This window comes from Vicugna pacos, chromosome 4, assembly GCF_048564905.1.
Source record: "Vicugna pacos chromosome 4, VicPac4, whole genome shotgun sequence".
Lineage (NCBI taxonomy): Eukaryota > Metazoa > Chordata > Mammalia > Artiodactyla > Camelidae > Vicugna > Vicugna pacos.
Window position 1 is genome coordinate 6,352,868 of NC_132990.1, and position 17,781 is coordinate 6,370,648.

Below are 17,781 nucleotides of genomic sequence, written 5' to 3' on the forward strand. Positions count from 1 at the left end.
GTGTCACTCTCTCACACACCATCCCGTCTTAATTCTCTGCTTCGTATATAGTGTGTAATCATGTAGCTGTCTGATTACCTACATTTTATATGGTTTTTGGTCCACTATTTGATACGTATTGGTCTGTCTTTCCCAATAGGAATCTTGTCATTCTGTTTGTTGTCATTTCTCCAGTGTCTGGAGCACTTCTCGACACATAATAAACCCTCAATAATTATTTGTGGAATGAATAAAATAATCCTTGACATTTATTGAATGAATGAGAGCATCGCTATGGAATAGACCTTTTCCCTTCGCTACAAAACACACTTTCTCTCCTTGTAATCATTTCCCCAGAAATTTTCTAGAGAAAACAAAATTTCTGCAGCTTTTGGCATGCCCCCAAGTGTGACCACTAACCCTGTAGCATCAGATAGGATGACTTACTCGTGTGCTGAGTTACTCTGAAAGGTAATTTTTTAATCAGTCTCTGAGCAATCAATATGCTTCTCTATTGAAAATGAGGCCTGTGAACTCAGTCCTGTTCAGGGCAGTGAACAGATGAGTTTCTTTGTTCTCGACATCAAAGTCCCTTCTCTGCCAGGGCTCTCAGTGATATTATCATTGTATTATCATTGCCGTCACTTGAACTTTTCCCACTTGTGATAAATTGCCTCCACATTTAATGCATCATGAAACTGAGAATCTATTGTGCCAATTTTGTCCCTGATTTCCCTCTAATTTGTATCTGTTTCTAGAATAGTAATGAAATCAGCGTAAATCATATTAAAAAAATCAGATTAGGGGCTGCAGATACACGTGAGTTTCATTAAAAGAGTATGTAACATAATCAGAATTCTGAGATAATCAAAATGTAATAATCTGCAAAATTACCATGGGAAAATTACTGTTTGAATGATATAATCAGATGATGAAAAGAAGCATAATAGTTCTGAATTCATATGACTTCCTATTAAGAAATGATTATTAAGGGAAAATGGGCCGGTTAAAAAGGAACTGCTGGGGTTTCTTACCAGGTCCCAAAAGAAAACAAATAATCAGGTTACTGTCGTGTCTGAAAATAGAACAGACATTGTGATCTTGGGAGAGGGAGTTATTCATCTTGTCATAGAGGCAGAGGGTGGTAACGAACCAGACCTTGTGGTGACGCTGATTAAAGCATTTGGAAAACACACGGAGAGAAGGCAGAAAGGGAGAAAAGGAAGACAACAAAACCAACTGAGCTCAGCTCAGCCTCAGGGCTCTCAGAACACAGAACAGCCTGGCACAGGGGGCTTTAGACATGTGATGTGGGGACTTAATTAGATGTTTCCTCCCACAGTACCCCCTAAAATGCCCTGGCACTTATGTAACTCTGCCTAACAGCATGGCTTTTTTGGTGTACCCTCATGGTCTCTTAAGTGCTAGTGAGAATGATGATTATTTGTTTAGGGTTTACTATTTGTAAACAGAATCTCCCGTTTGTCGTTTCACTTGAGACACTGCATTGAGAACTTTGCTGCTTATTCAAACAAATACGCTAGGAGATGAACACAGTATTTTATTCGCTTATATTTTTTCCACTCCCTGTAACTAAGAGAGGACCACCTCCATCCCTGACTCTTCTCAGAGGGAAAGAAAAAAATCTGCTCCAAGTTGAATTGTTGGCTTTACCCAGGCAGAGAAGCAGCTGCCAGATGCTCTCACCTTACAAAGAAAGGAGGAAATTTCAGTTCTCATGACTAGATATTCCATTGAAGTCATTTTTAAAAGAGATGATGTGGTGTAAAGCACTAGCAGTGGGGGTGTGACTCAGGACAGCTTTCTGGAGGGTAAGTCGGTAATAGACATGGCGGTCTTTTACAATGTACGGACTCGGAAGGTCGCTTTTCAACAACATGGAAATGCAGATATAAACACAGGAGATGGGTTAAACACACTCACACTCCTTAAAGGGAGAGGTTCACAGCTATAAAATGTGAAAGAAATCTATGTATCTATGTGCTGATAAAGAGTGATTTCTGGGAGATACTCTTAACTGAAAAAAGCAAAGGGCAAGATATATATATATATATAGTAAAATCCATTTTGTATAAAGAAAAAAAATATATGTATATGCTTATCCTTTTTAAACAAAAACCTAGTGGGATTAACCAGAAATCAATAAAGTTGATTCCTTATGAGCGATAAGGAGACGCAGGGTTGAAGGATATGAAAGAGATGACGTCACTCTATCCCTTTATACACAGTTCTGACTTTTGGGAACATATTAGTGTTCTATGTATGCGTGAAATGAAATGAACAGAGATGAGAAAGAAAGCGAAAATGTATAAAGCAAAGGAAACTGGGAAAACACAAACCCAGCTGTAAATCCAATGAACGCCGGTAACTACTGGAGGGGAGAAAGAGAAAGAATCAACGGGTCATACACACGCGGTCTCTGGCAGGGTGGGAGGGAGCTGCAAACGCGCTGAGGGCTTTCCAGTAGATCTGGCTCTGCGGTAGTGTGGAAGAAGCAATTCTGAAACGACTTGAGATGTGTGATAGGATTGAACACAACTGTAAATGTGTTGATGTTTTGGAAGCCCGGATTCCCGCTGTGGAAGAGAGGACTTTCAAGTATGAGAAGGAGGTTGCGGGGCAAGAAAGACCCCTGGGGGGAGGGGTTGGAATTGGAGGTGTCAGTGTGAACGCATGATTTCAAAGTATGTAGTGAACCCTTGTTATTGGAAGATTCCTCCTCTCACTGACATTTTTCATGACCCCCGAATCAGTACGTGCACCAGTTTTGTGGCCCTTTGCAGACATGTGCAGGGTGGCAAAATATTTGAGTCGCCTGACCTGACTCCCACGTTCCCAGCTGAGGGTGAACGAAGCAGGGCTCTGCCTTCTTGTCTCGGCTCTCATATTGTAAACGTGTCAATTCCCCAGGCTATTCAGTGCCACGCTTCCCCCATGTTTAGGCTTTTTCTTGGTGATTTTGCTGTTTAAAAAAAAAAGCCCCCAAGTGTAGTGCCAAAGAGCTGTCTCATGTCCCCAAGCACAAGAAAGCTGTGACGCGATTTATGGAGAAATACGTAAATAAGGCAGACCTAGTTCAGGCATGGAAATACGGTGCTATTGGCCGCAAAATCGATGTTGATGAATCAGCAGTATATCCTAAGAAGGTGTCTTTAAACAAACACACATAAAGCAGAGTTATGTACTGATCAGTTGATGGGAAATGTTGTGACCTAACCCTGCATTTGCCCTCTCGGCAATGGATCAAGTGCTTTCTAATTCAGTGTTTGTGCCCACTTTACAGAACAAATAAGGAGAATTGGGATGAGAAGATTGGCTGTATGTGTATAGACCTGCACGTTTGCATATTGCAGAGGCATGGAGGTGGGTCTATCTGCATGTGTGTTTATTACATGTACATACCTGTACATGCATAGACTTCCTGGTTCTGACTGCTGAAGGGCCCGGCAGCAAAAACATCCCAGTAGCAATGAGCGCTCCCAGCATCCAGATACTGGTCTCTCATAGCATTTCCCACTAAAAAGAACCAGGGATCCTTGGTAAAATGGCTGATTCCAGGGCTGGGCAGGGTGGCTGCGTGGGTATAAGACGAGCCTGGAACATCTTATCATGCAAGATAGTAGGGAGATGCTCAAAACAAAAACAAAAATAAAAAAACAAACACTGCACCCAACAATGGCAAAATACCCTTCACCAAGATAGGCCATATCCTGGCCAGAAAACAAATTTTTTAAAAATAGAAATTATACAGAGTATGTTCTCAGACCTCAGTAGGATCAAACTAGAAATCAGCAATACAAAGACAACAAAAAAATCTCCACTTGGAAGTTAGTCAGTCCACTTCTAACTTACAGCACAGGTCAGAAAGGAAGTCTCAAAGGACATAAGTGGTATGCCTCACCAAGGCATTTGACCAGAGCTAATAGTCTGTTACCAAGCCCTGTGTCTTATCCATCAGGACACGTGAGTTTTGATGTGAACAAGGGGAGATAGGTCTGAGGATGGACTCCTGTCTGCAGCAAGTACACCAAGGAAGCCATGGGTGAAAGGACGCCATTTTTCCTGGGACAACTCTTTCTACTGCCGTATTTTTTCAAGAACAAATGTGGAGAGGGGTGTGCATGAGTTCTTGGGTTCAATTCCCAGTACCTCCATTTAGAAAAAATTTAAATAAGTAAATAAATAAATAAACCTAATTATCTTCCCCTTCCAAAAAAAAAAAGATTGAATGTGACACTTGATTTTATTTTTACTGAGGTGAAATTTACATAACAAAAGTAACCATTTTCAGGTGCACAATTCAGTGTCATTTAATACATTCACAATCTTGTGCAACCACTACCTCTATCTAGTTCTGAAATATTTTCATCACCCCAAAGGAAACCCTGTATGTGTTAAGCTATTCTAACTGTCCCCTCAGCCCCTGGCAACCACCAATATGCTTAGCATCTCTACGGATTTACCTATGCTTATAAATGGAACCAGAATATGTGACTCCCAATTCTGAAATGTGATAGCTTTTCTAAACATCAGAAGGGAAAGATCAAAGAAGGGCTGGTAGAATTATACATATAAATATACATCTGTGATGACTCAGCTGTAGACATCTGCCCAGTTCCCATCAACCCACTTTTCTTTGTGAGGTTCCCCCACAGGACACAGCAGCCATATTTGCACCGGAGCCCTGGGCCCTGGCCTCAGTCATTTGAACTAAGGGTAGGCACCAGATTCATAGCAGGCCGATCAGATTTTCTCCGCTGGACACTCCATATTGGGCTGACACTTCAGTTCAGGGCTTGTGATTCTTTGGACCGGGGGTGCGATAAATCCAGAAGCTCAAGGGAGCCATTTTCATCCGGATGCACACAGCAGAAAGAAAATGAAGGAATTGTTTACACTCCATTTTTCCATAAAATGTATTCAGGTATTTGAAATAGACACTTTTTTTTTAAACATTTTTTAATTGAGTTATAGTCATTTTACAATGTTGTGTCAAATTCCAGTGTAGAGCACAATTTTTCAGTTATACATGAACATAGATACATTCGTTGTCACATTCTCTTTCCCTGTGAGCCACCACAAGATCTTGTATATATTTCCCTGTGCTACACAGTACAATCTTGTTTATCTATTCTACTTTTTGAAATCCCAGTCTGTCCCTTCCCACCCACCGCCCCCCTGGCAACCACAAGTTTGTATTCTATGTCTATGAGTCTGTTTCTGTTTTGTATGTATGTTCTTTTCCCCTAGATTCCACATATGAGCGATCTCATATGGTATTTTTCTTTCTCTTTCTGGCTTACTTCGCTTAGAATGACATTCTCCAGGAACATCCATGTTGGTGCAAATGGCGTTATGTTGTCGGTTTTTATGGCTGAGTAGTATTCCATTGTATAAACATACCACTTCTTCTTTATCCAGTCATCTGTTGATGGACATTTAGGCTGTTTCCATGTCTTGGCTATTGTAAATAGTGCTGCTATGAACATTGGGGTGCACGTGTCATTTTCAAGCAGGGTTCTTTCTGGATATATGCCCAGGAAATAGACACATTTTAATTGTCCATTTATATTCTGTGCAATAAAATAGCAATATGAACATGAATCCCAATAAATTAAAAATTAATGATCATAATACTAAAAGCATTCATGCTCTTAGTCTAGTATGTTTAATATTATTATTTTCTAGATTTATATGTACCCCTGACATATTACAAGTAATAGTTTTGGGGAAAAAAAAATGAATCTTTTAAAACATACCTGAGCTTGCTATTTTAATGATTCTATGATACTGTGAACGCGTCTGCTACAAACAAGTTTGTCCACCTTTAACATTTTTTTTAAAAAAGGTTCTTGAAATTTACACACCTGTGAAATGAGGATTCCGAAGGTTGGAATTGGATACGTCCCCTGCCGTGCTATTGCCCCCTAGTGGCTGATGACAAGAACCCAGCTGTGAGTGTGGGCCTGCCCAGTCACGTGACCCAAGCAGCCTAGCCCTCCCACCCCCGGAAGGTAAACTCCGCCTGCCCCCCCGGGAGACTCCGAAGAAAATCTTGCTCCCTTCGGCCCGACTTCTCTTCCAAGATTCCCTAGGGGCTGAGGGCTCTAAATTGGGAAAGTGACAAGGAAGCCTGTGGATTCACTCAGGAGGAGATTCCCAGAACATCTCATGTGACTGTCATGTCATGGATGAAATGCTTTCCACCTCACCTGGCAAAGTCCAGGGCAAAGCAAAAACTGCTGAGTCTCCGGCTAAGGATTGCCAGCGAGCTCCCACCTTGCGCGAACGGAGAGGCTGTGGCAGGTACAAAAATACCAGGAGTCCGCCGTCTTCACGAGTTACCTTGGGGGAGTGCCCCAGTTTCTCTGGGTCTGGGTTCCGTCTTCAAAAATCCTGCCCTGCCAGATTTGCCCCAATCTACCAGGCCTGGCACGAATAATCCCTTACCCTGCAACGTGCCCGGAGCGCTCTGTAAACTCTATTTCAGCTCCTACACCCGGCATGAATTCAGAAGCTCAGAGCTTCTGAACGGAAAGTACTGTCTCCATCCCTCTGATCACTCTGTGGGGCTGTCCTCGCATATGATAAAAACTGAGGTGGTCGCCACTGTCCGAAACTTTTCTGCAGTTCCTCCAGCTTTTGTCCTCAAAAGAAAAGTGCCCAGCCAATGAGACAGTATGCAATCCACAGTGAGAAAGGGGCGGTTCTCAAGAGTAAGGGGGCTTCCCTCTGCTGCTGCCTGGTTCTGGACCCTGGACGAGTCACTTCACATCTTTGGATCAGTTTTCTCACCAGGTAAGTGAACAGGTTGGGTGACAGATTCTCCAAGACTGTTATTTGAGTTCTGTGATTAACTGAATATATTCCCCTCTAATTCAGGGTTATCTAAGTCTGCATTGACCACCTCCCTTTTCTCTCTTATTTTCATCCTTCCATTAAAAAAAAAAATCACCCTTGTGAAGCTGGAATGAGCCATGTGGCTTTGGATTAGAGTCAGACATCATTATGAACTCATAGTTAGCTTTGTATATACAAACGGGTGGATTCAGAGAGAATTACAGGTAAGTGGGGCTACCACCCATACATGTATTTCCCAGCTCTGTTCAGTGAAAGGCCTAAGAGCAAATTATTAGGCCTAATTATTATTAGAGAAATGCAAATAAAAACCACAATCTCTTAACAGATGAGAAACCAAAACCCAGCAAGGTAAGCAGAGAGAAAAGTCAAGTGTCAAAACTGGCCCTTCTGAGTCCGAAGTTGAGTGTTTTTTCTTTCTAAAGCACACTGCCCCAACTTGAGTTGAATGCAATATGCTTTGTGGACCTCGTTCAGATTTTACTTATTAATGTTTTCCATCACTTGTTTAACAGTAACTTGTTGATCATTCTTGTTCCTTCTTTCCTTTCATCCTTATAATTACTTTGACCCGAAAAGGATTTTAGACTGAAATGCCTACCGTGACAGAAGCATTCTTTTTTTTTTTTTATTTAATGCAATGCATTTGTTTGGGATTTTTTTTGGAAGAGATTAGGTTTATTTTATTTATATATGTATTTTTCAGTGGAGGTTTTTCAGTTGAACTCAGGACCTCATGCACACTAAGCTTGCACTCTCCCACTAAGCTATACCCTCCCCCGGAAGGAGGCATTCTAATGGATGCTGGGAGGCAGAAGGGGGTCCAGCAGCTTCCCTGACCGCAGTGGGAACAGCTGACACAGGCAGGTGCGGCCCGTGTCAGTGCAGTCACTGAAGCAGGGGGCAGTATAATGCCGTCATTGGATAGATCCTGAGAGGCTGCCCGGAGGTGGAGATGTTTAAGCCTCATCCCAGAAAGGTAAGTGGGCATTTCTCAAGTATTTGGGGCCGCAGGAAGGAGGCACAGGCAGAGGCGCAGGAGGTATAAGGGACAGGAGCAGTAAACTTTCATCCTTACAGTGATGTTTGCTATGCTCTCTAGATAAGACTTTTTTCTAACTCCATCAGTTCATCAGTTATCATACCACATCTCACATTCTGCTAAATGCTGTTGCTGTATAGATCCTCTTTCAAAAAAGAAACATGGATTCAGCTCCTCCACTACGGGATCCACTCCATTTAATAAATTGGCTACAGGTTCTAAACACTCAGTGCCGTGGTAACAGGCACTCCGCCTTATTCCACAAACCTGTGTTGATGCCCATGGGCCACGCACCGAGCGAGGTGCTGATGCAGAATCAAAGATGAAGATGAGGGCACTGAGGGGTCTGGGCTGGCAGAGATAGGAGACACCTGCCTTCACCCACGAGAAGAGCCCGTTAGAAGACTAATTTCAGCTGTTATTGTATCGGTTCAATTACTGTAAATTCCTTGAAGGCAGGAACCATGTCTGCCTGTGCCTGGAAGTCTCTCTGACGCGCCTCATGCACTCCTCCCTCCATATCTACTGCCAGGTCTTGCCCATTTTACCCAGAAGTATTTTTCAAATGCACCCATTTCTCTCCATCTTTATCGCCGCCTCCGTATTGCCAGCCACCGTTGGTCCTTCTTGTGGATTTCTGCAGTTGGTCTCCTTGCATCATTTCTAATCCTTCTATAATCCCTCTAATCTAGCGTCCCCATGTCGGCCAGAGTGATCTTTGTAACAGGCAAGCCTAATCGTGGTCAGCTCTCACACGTGTTCAGAGTCACTCCGTGCCTTCCAGCTGTTCTTGGTAAAAAGATGTGACCTGTCTCGTCACACCTCCAATGAGAGCAGAGACCTTGAGTCAAGCCTTTTAGAACTCTCTGCTCTCAGCAGTGGGGAAGGAAAACCTAATATGTCATTTGGTGCTTAAATGCTGTGTCTGCCACAAATTAATATATCACTTATCACTCATTTAGCATCTAGAGACCTTTCCATATCAGCAAATCCAGAGCTGTTTCTTTTTTCTTCATAACCGCATGGCATTACATTATGCTCGATGTTTCATAATTTGTTTAACCAGCCCCAATCCCACGTAAGGTGTTTCCAGTGCCATAGGTACACATTTTGTACATAGATCTTATTAGCTTACTATTCTTCACTTAAAAAATTATTTTAGCAGGGGGTGGTTAATAGCTCAGTGGTAAAGCACAGATTTAGCATGCGTGAGGTCCTGGGTTCAATCCCCAGTACCACCAATTTTAAAAACTCTGTAAAACAAATTTATTTTAGCTCTTCCTGTAAAATTCTGCTTATTCCTACATCTTCCATATAAACTTTTGAATCAGTTTTTGAGCCTTCCTGAAAATTTCTGTTGGAATTGTCAATGAAAATTCAATTAACCATCAAATTAGGAAGAAAAAAAAAAGAGAATTTTATTCAAGCCAAACTGAGGGTCATAGCCTGGGAAGCAGATTCTGAGAAAGCTCTGAGAACTGTTCTGCCTGTTAAGAGTCGGAGGCGCTGTCATATACATTTTCGAGACAGGATTGTACGTCAAAATGACAAGGTGATATTTTACATAGATTTCACCCAGGATGCTTAATCACGTTAAGGACCTACAGAGCAGCAAGGCACCATGACCCCTTACAGAGCTGAGAAAGAGTGCATCAGAAGAAAAAAAAAATTGATCTTTACTGCCGAGCAGGCCCTCCTATCTTTGCAGAACTGTGGCTAATGTGTAACGCAGATGCAGACTGCACATCAGGGGGAGAGGGCAGAGGTCCAAATGGACACATAGAGAGAATTTTGTTTAAATCTTTCTTGTCCACCTTTAAAATATAAATTTTATTTCATTGGAATCTTGCTCAGAATTGCAATAATTATATAGGTTATATGTAAAAATGAAAAGTGAGAACTTGGAATCTGTTTCTGCACAAGAGATTCTATATGAGTTGTGATTTTGCACAAGAAGCCAAAAAAGAAATTATAAATTAGAAGCATAACCCTTCCCCCAAAAGAAAATACAGTTTTATTGCATTGGGAGCCCATTAGATTATTTAGCTATCAGAAAGGCATCTACTGAGCAGGGCCTGTGTACTGGGACGTAGACAGTGTCTCCATATTCCAGTGTGTGGACATAATGATAAACATAGAAACACACACACAGATGCAAAAATGCAGATGGTGACATTGCTAAGGTAAAGAAAGAAACAGGAAGGGGAGGTGGGACCTGGGAGCTAGTCTTGGTTGGGTGATCCGGGAAGCCCACCTAGAAAGAAATATTTTTTTTAATTTATATTTTTTAAATTAATTTATTTTTTAATTTAAGCAACTATTTTTTTTTGTTTTTTGGGGGGGAGGGGGTTGTAATTAAGTGTACTTATTTATTTTTTATTGGGGATACTGGGGATTAAACCCAGGACCTTGTGCCTGCTAAGCAGACACTCTACCACTGAGCTATACCCTCCTTCCAAGAAACATTTAAACTGAGCTTTGAGTGACCAGAAAGATCCAGCTATGCAGACACTCAAGGGGAGAACGTTTCAAGCAGAAGGAACAGCCAGTGCCAAAGCCCCAGGGCAGGCATGAGATTATCTGCACACGGGGGGACCTGAGAGCCGGTGTGCAGCTGCCCAGGGGAAGCGTGGTGAAGAGGAGACGGAGGTGGGCTCTGTGAAGTCCATCAGGCAGGGAAAGATGAAGACCTGCGATCTCACTTACATGTGGAATCTGAAAGACAAGGAAAACAACAACAACAACAACAAACAAGCTCATAGATAACAGAGAACAGATTGATGGTGGCCAGAGGCGGGGGTGGGGATGGGGTGAGATGGGTGAAGGTGGTCAAGAGGTCCAGCCTTGTGGTGGATGAAATAAGTCCCGGGGTGTGATGTACAGCATGGGGGCTGTAGTTCGTCATATTTGAAAATCGTCAAGAGTAGATCTTAAAAGCTTTCATCACAAGAAAGAAAATGGAACTATGTGAGGTGATGGATGTTAACACCAGACTGGCTTTGGTGGTCATTTATATATATATGAAACCATCATATTGTTCTCGTTAAACTTGTCCACGGTGATATGTCAATTACGAATAAGCCTGAGTGGGAAGTGAGGAACCTCAGACATCGAGGATCCGCAGGCCAGAGACTCTAACACACAGGGCCCTTTATGTTAAACCCCCCAGGGAGGACCCCAGGCTGCCCTGTGTCTACAGAGATGCTTCACAGCAGCGCAAGTCATCTTCCTCCTGCAGGTCGCCGTTCCCCGGGCCCTTTCCCCTCAGTTCCCCTTTGCAATGTTCGGGTTGAACAGAAAGCAAAGGCTGCCCTGGTGGAACTCAAACAAGGAACTCCTCTGAGGATTGTGCAGAGAAGGACTGAGCAACGAGGTCTCGACTAGAAGACACCAGGGGCCCACTTTCTTTTCTTTCATGCCTGGATCTCAGAAATCAGTGATGAACATCTAGGGGGGACCTGTAATGGCTCTAGCCCGAGCCAGGCCTGTTAGAAAACGGAATTTTCACATCCTACTGCCGGGTTAGCTCCTGTTTATGCTTCTTAGGATAAAACCCAGCTCAGGCATCACCACCTTGAATGGTGTGGGTCGGTGTTCCCATTCTCCGACCGTCCCCCACCCCAGGCTAAAAACCAGTCCCTTTGCTCTGTGACCTTGTGCCACCTCCCCTTAGAGGGGTAGAGTGTTCTCCACTCCAGGGATACTGGCCTTAACCCTGAAGAGTTGTTCTGGCCGATGATATGTGGGTGGAAGTGTCCTGTGACAGTTCCAAGTCGAGGCCCCAGAGGCATTGCATGTTTCCACCTGTCCTCTTGCATTCCTGCCATTTGCCAGGAGAACATGTCCCGGGGTAGCCACAGATCCAAAGTGGACGAGAAACCTGTGAAACAGACCCACCCACTGACTTGCAGACCATGAGTGAGAAAAAAAAAAAAAAGAATGATTTGCTCTTGCCAGCCAAGTTTTGGGGTGGTTTGTGATGCAGCATCCTCTGTGAACTCTTCCAGCCCTCCCTCCCCCCAGCCACCCGCATCACTCCCTCCTCTGAGCCACTTTCTCACCTCCCACGCACACACGCACGCTCACGCTCAGCCACTGCATTGTGGCAGCTGTGTGCACATCCGTCTGCTCTGACAGCCAAGCACCTCTGCAGCAGGAGCACAATGTGCGGCTTAATAAACTTTTATTGAACTCAAGTGAATTCAGAAAAGCTTATTGAATTTTGCATTACATCGCAAAATTGCTTTTCTTCCATGTTTCTAATTCCTAACACGTATACCAGCGCTTTATGAGTTGGCTGTGTTATTGGCAATGGACTTCCCTTTCATTCCCCGATGTTTAAGCCTTTACTTGGAGTACCTTCCAGGCAAGCTTGAGTGGGTGCCATTCCTAATTAGGATCAGATATCAGAATATTTCCATTTACTCCATAATTCCACTTTCTTCACAACCCACACATGGTGAAACTGTTATAATACAAGGAAGCTAGATTTTGATTATTAATATTGTGTGTTTATTAAGAACATGACTTGCTCGTTGCCAGATTCACTCTGTACAATTTTACCAAGTTTTTCACCTCTGACTATCTGGCTTGCTACCATTAATCCTTTCTCCTTTCCAAAGTTATGATCCTTTCCAAGTCCCAGACCCGAGCCTTTCTCATTCTTACTCTCTTTGCTCCACATTTCTGTAGAGGAGGAAAGAAATCTCTTTTTCTCTCTTCCCACCTTAGGTTCATTGGCTGGCGCCCTGTAAATTAGACTGACAAAAGATCGATTAACAAGAGAAAAAGCAAAGACACATTTATTAACACATGCATTATGCGTACACAAAGCACTCGGTGGTAACTCTAAGGGCTGGTTAGGACGTGGGCTTATACCACAGCTTAACAAGAAATTTGTAATAAGTGACAAGACAAAGGGAAGGGACTTTGGGCTTCTAGGAGTGGCAAACTGGGAAAGTAAACATATGGGGAAATTGGTGGAAGATAAGGGCTGGATAGTAATGTATACAATCTGGGTTCCTCTAGTGTCTCTGAGCCGATAAGCATCTAGAGTTGTCTCTGTGATTAGGAATTCTGGGAGAGGGAGGAAGGGCAGGAAGTTTCTGTTCTGTCTGCTTTCCCTTAATTGCTTTCAGCCTAAAACAATCCTCATACAAGAGTGGCATATTGCTGAGTGGCATGTTCTGGACCTTGTCGCCATCTTTATCTTTTCCCTTCTGCTGCAACCAGAAGATCTGGTCCTTTCCTAGCCCTCTGTCTCCCATGTACCCAACCTGCATCCTCCGCATGGGTCCTCGCCCTCTCCCCCTTCCCCCCTCCCACACCGCAGTTCCCCCTTGGAGCTGTCTCTGCTGGTAGACCCTAGGCTTCCCCAGTGACACCAGGAAGGGCAAACCTGAGTTGCTGCTGCTGCTTCTGAAGCTTGAGTGTTTGGGGAAGAGGAAGCTTTGTGGAAAGGAAGAGAGAACCGCTATGGACAGGCAATAGACAACTGGGGCAAATGTTGGGGAGGAGAGCTGCTCAGTGTTTCAAGAGGCGAGGAGGGGAGCCGGGAGGCTCTGCCCTGAGGCAGCCGTGGCTGAGCTGAGAGATGAAGGACAAGTGGCAGCTTCCCAGGCAGAAGAGGGTGGGTACAGTTCCAGGGTTCGCTGGAGGTACAAGAGGTTAGAAATGCCCTGTGATGTGGGGTACCTTACCCTGGATCTCTGGCCATCGCTACCATCGCCTCAAGCCTGTCTGCCATGAGGAGACCCTCAACCAGGACGCCCTTCTTGCCAAACCTGTGCCTTTAGGCTCAATACAGGCAAATGTAATTTGCATCCCAGCCTTGCATTCTCAGGTGGGCCCTAAATGCAGTCACTAAAATCCTGATCAGAAGGAGACAAGAGGGTGACTGGGCACACAGAGAAGGGGAGGTGAAGGTGGAGCCGAGAGAGAGATTTGGTGATGCTGGCCTTGAAGATGGGAGTGCGGTGGCCACAGGCCAAGAGATGCTGGTAACCCCCTGAAGCTGCAGAAACAAGGACTGGATTGTCCCCTAGAGTCCCAGGAGGGAGCACAGTACCTTAATTTCTGCCCAGTGATGCTGATTTGGGGCTTCTGGCCCCCAGAACTATGAAAGAATAATTTCTGTGGTCTTAAGCTAGCAAGTCTGTGGTAATTTGTTACAGTAGCCATGGGGAAATCAGATTGTCTAAAGCCACGTTCTAATAGCCATGCAATAAAATACCTTTTAACCCATCACAGATGGTCACGTGGAAGGACGCTTGCTGATAGGGAAGATGTTTGCTCACATATTAGGATGAAACTGCCGCCTGCAAAACAGCATGCTTGGTCTTGGCATTTATACGGTCCTCATTATTTGCAGATTCCCTGTTTGTGAATTTGCCTACTTGATGAAATGCATTTGTAACCTCCAGATCGAAGTCGTTCGCAGACACGCGTGGAGAGGACAGAAATGTGAGTCATCAGATGTGCGTGTTCCCAGGTGGGATCAGACGAGATGCCCCTCTGCCATCTTGTTTCAGTCCTCACACTCGTACAGGTGCAGTCTATTTAGTGCCACTTTCTCTGCACTTTTGTGCTCCTTGCTGGTGACTCTGCCGTTTAAAATGGCCCCCAAGTGGAGTGTCGAAGTGCTGACAAGTTGTCCTAAGGGCAAGAAAGCTGTGATGTGTCCCATGGAGAAAATACAGGTGTTTGGTAAGCTTTACTCAGGCGTGAGTTATAGTCCTGTTGGCCATGAGTTCAGTGGTTACTGAACAAACTACATGTATTTAATAAGTGACCTTTAAAACAGAAACATACATAAAACAAGGTTACGTGGTGATCTGTTGGTGAAAATGTTGTGACCAAAAGGCTCACGGGAACTGTGTTTCCTCTAGGAGCAATGGGTTGGTGGTGACTTTAAAGGACAGAACTACTGTGACTTACGAGAATCAACTGTACATCCATTGAAATGAATTTTATACGGTGCATGCATGTACACAAATGCAAAGTCTGAAAGGGTATGTACAGGCATTCAAACAGTGATTATCTCTCGGCAACGAGTAGAAGGATGGTCATTTAAACGTTCTTAATTTTGCCAACCTGCATTTTCTAGTTTTTAAAAAAACAATAACTAAGTATTACCTGAATTGTAACTGTTACAATGGATCCAGTGCATCTTCAAACAAAATGAATTCAACATAGATTATTTGATCATTTTCACTGTACAGTAAAGACGAAAGAATAAAAGAGTAAGAAATCTTTGTTTAAGTCACAATAGGACTTTCAAGCACAGCAGACTGTTCCCAGCCTTTAATCCACTTCATTCTTCCTTTCCTTTACCTTCGCCCCAGATCTTCCTTGTACGAGCATATCTGGAGGTTTATCATTAACCATTTAAAGCTGATTAAAAATGAACCTGTGATTCAAAACCACATTCTTAATAGGTGAATGGATAAACAAACTGTGATATATCCAGACAATGTAATGTTATTCAAGATAAGATACAAATATCAAGCCATGAAATGACCTGGAGGGTACCGAAATGCATATTGCTAAGTCAAAAAAGCCTGTCTGAAAAGGCTACATCCTGTATGATTCCAACTAGATGATGTTCTGGAAAAGACAAAATCATGGAGACAGTAAAAAGATCAGTGTTTGCCAGGGGCTTGGAGGGAGGGAGAAGGGAACAGACCGAGCACAGAGGGTTTTTAGGGCAGTGAAGCTACTCTGAAAGATACTGCCATGGTGGACGCATGTCATTACACGTTTGTCAAAACTCATGGAATTTACAACACCGAAAATGAACTCTAATGTCAACTATGGACTTAAGTTGACGGTACTGTATCAATATTGGCCCATCAAACAAAATGAATTCAATAACAAACGTACCGTATTAACACAAGATGGTAATGACAGGGAACTGGGAGTGGGGAGGGTTATAGGAACTCTTTGCAGTTGACACTTAATTTTTCTGTAAACCCAAAACTGCTCAAAAAAAAAATAGTCTATTAAAATCAGACCTAAACAATTCATTCAGTTTCTTTCGGAAATTGTAAGGAAATGTGTTGGCTTGTACGGGATAAAAAGGCAGCCATGACTTTTATGCTATCAAAGCCTTGGCCACTGAGTTTCCCAGTTAAGGACAACAACATAAACTCCACAATATTTCTTCTCTATCTCTGTGGCCAGTTTCTTTCTGGATTGAATATTGGAAGTGAAAACTTCATTTGTTGTTTTATTCTACATTTATAAGATTTTAAAAACAATTTTGTATTTTTATTTTAGTTCTTTTTTAAATCAATGTGATTTTGTTTGCCTCATATAGCCATACCACCTTTAAGTATCATTTTTTTTCCTAAGCTAAGATCTCATTGAGGTTACTTCTGATTTTTTTCTCCATTGCCCAAAAGGCATTTTTTCACCCAGTTATGGTTTACAGATATTTATAATAAGTAAATGTATGATGGGATTTTAAACAATTTATTCCATCAATGAACATTGTAACAATAATGCAAATCAAAACCAGAAAAAACTCAGATTCTCAGAGAAAACCTTGCCCATTTTTATTTTTCCATGTTCCTTTTTATATATTGTAATATTGGATAAATACTATATTGTATTTTCTTTACAATAACGTATATTTTTTCATATTTTATATATTTTTGACAATTTTAATTTTAACGAAAATATATTTCAAGTTAAAATAACACAATTATTATAAGACATAGTTTGTCTTTAGTTTTTTATATTATAAATAAAATGTGTATAAAAATGTTTATGCATATAGCTTTTCATTTTTTTAAAAAAATGTTAGTTTACAATACATTTTTTAAAAAAGGATTACTGATTTAAAAATTTTTTTGACACCACAGGCTAGAAATTTATTTATACCCAGAACAATGTGTTGTCTTGAGACAGATTATTCTTTAATACATTCTGGCCTTTGTCTCTCATTAGATAAAATTACAGAACACCACACATCAAAATAATACTGAGATATATCGGTGATTCAATTCAAAAACTAAAACTCAAAAAGGAATAAAAGTAAACATTAAGAATATATTTATAATTTTGGAGAGACTTTTTTAAGGTGTTGACTTCCTTTTTAAAAAATTTCTTTATTGAAGTGTAGTTGATTTACAGTATGTTACAGTATTAGTAGTTGATTTACAATATTATAAAGTGATTCAGTTATATATACATATATTTTCTTTTTAGATTCTTCTCCATTATATGTTATTACAAGAAATTGAATATAGTTTCCTATGCTCTATAGTAGGTCCTTGTTGTTTATTATATATATTGTGTGTCTGTTAATCCTCACCCCCTAATTTATCCCTCCCCATCCTTCTCCCTTTGGAACCATAGTTTGTTCCTCCTATGTCCGTGAATCTATTTTTCGTTTGTAAATAGAATTTGTATCATTTTTTTTTAGATTCCACATATGTGATATCATATGATCTTTGTCTTTCTCTGTCTAACTTCACTCAATATGATAATCTCCAGGTCCATTCACATTGCTGCAAATGGCATTATTTTATTCTTTTTTTATGGCTGAGTAGTATTCCATTTTATTTTTATACCATATCTTCTTTATCCAGTCATCTGCTGTTTCCATGTCTTGGCTATTGTAAATAGTGCTGCTATGAATATTGGGGTGCATGTGTCTTTTCCAATTAGTGTTTTCTCTGGATATATGCTCAGGAGTGGAATTGCTGGATCACATGGTAAGTCTATTTTTAGTTTTTTAAGAAACCTCCATACTGTTCTCCATAGTGGCTGCACCAGTTTACATTCCCGCCAACAGTGTAGGAGACTTCCTTTTGAGGAAAGACTTTTTTAAGCCTGTGGCAAATAAATAAATAAAACAGTTGATAGGTTTGAATAAG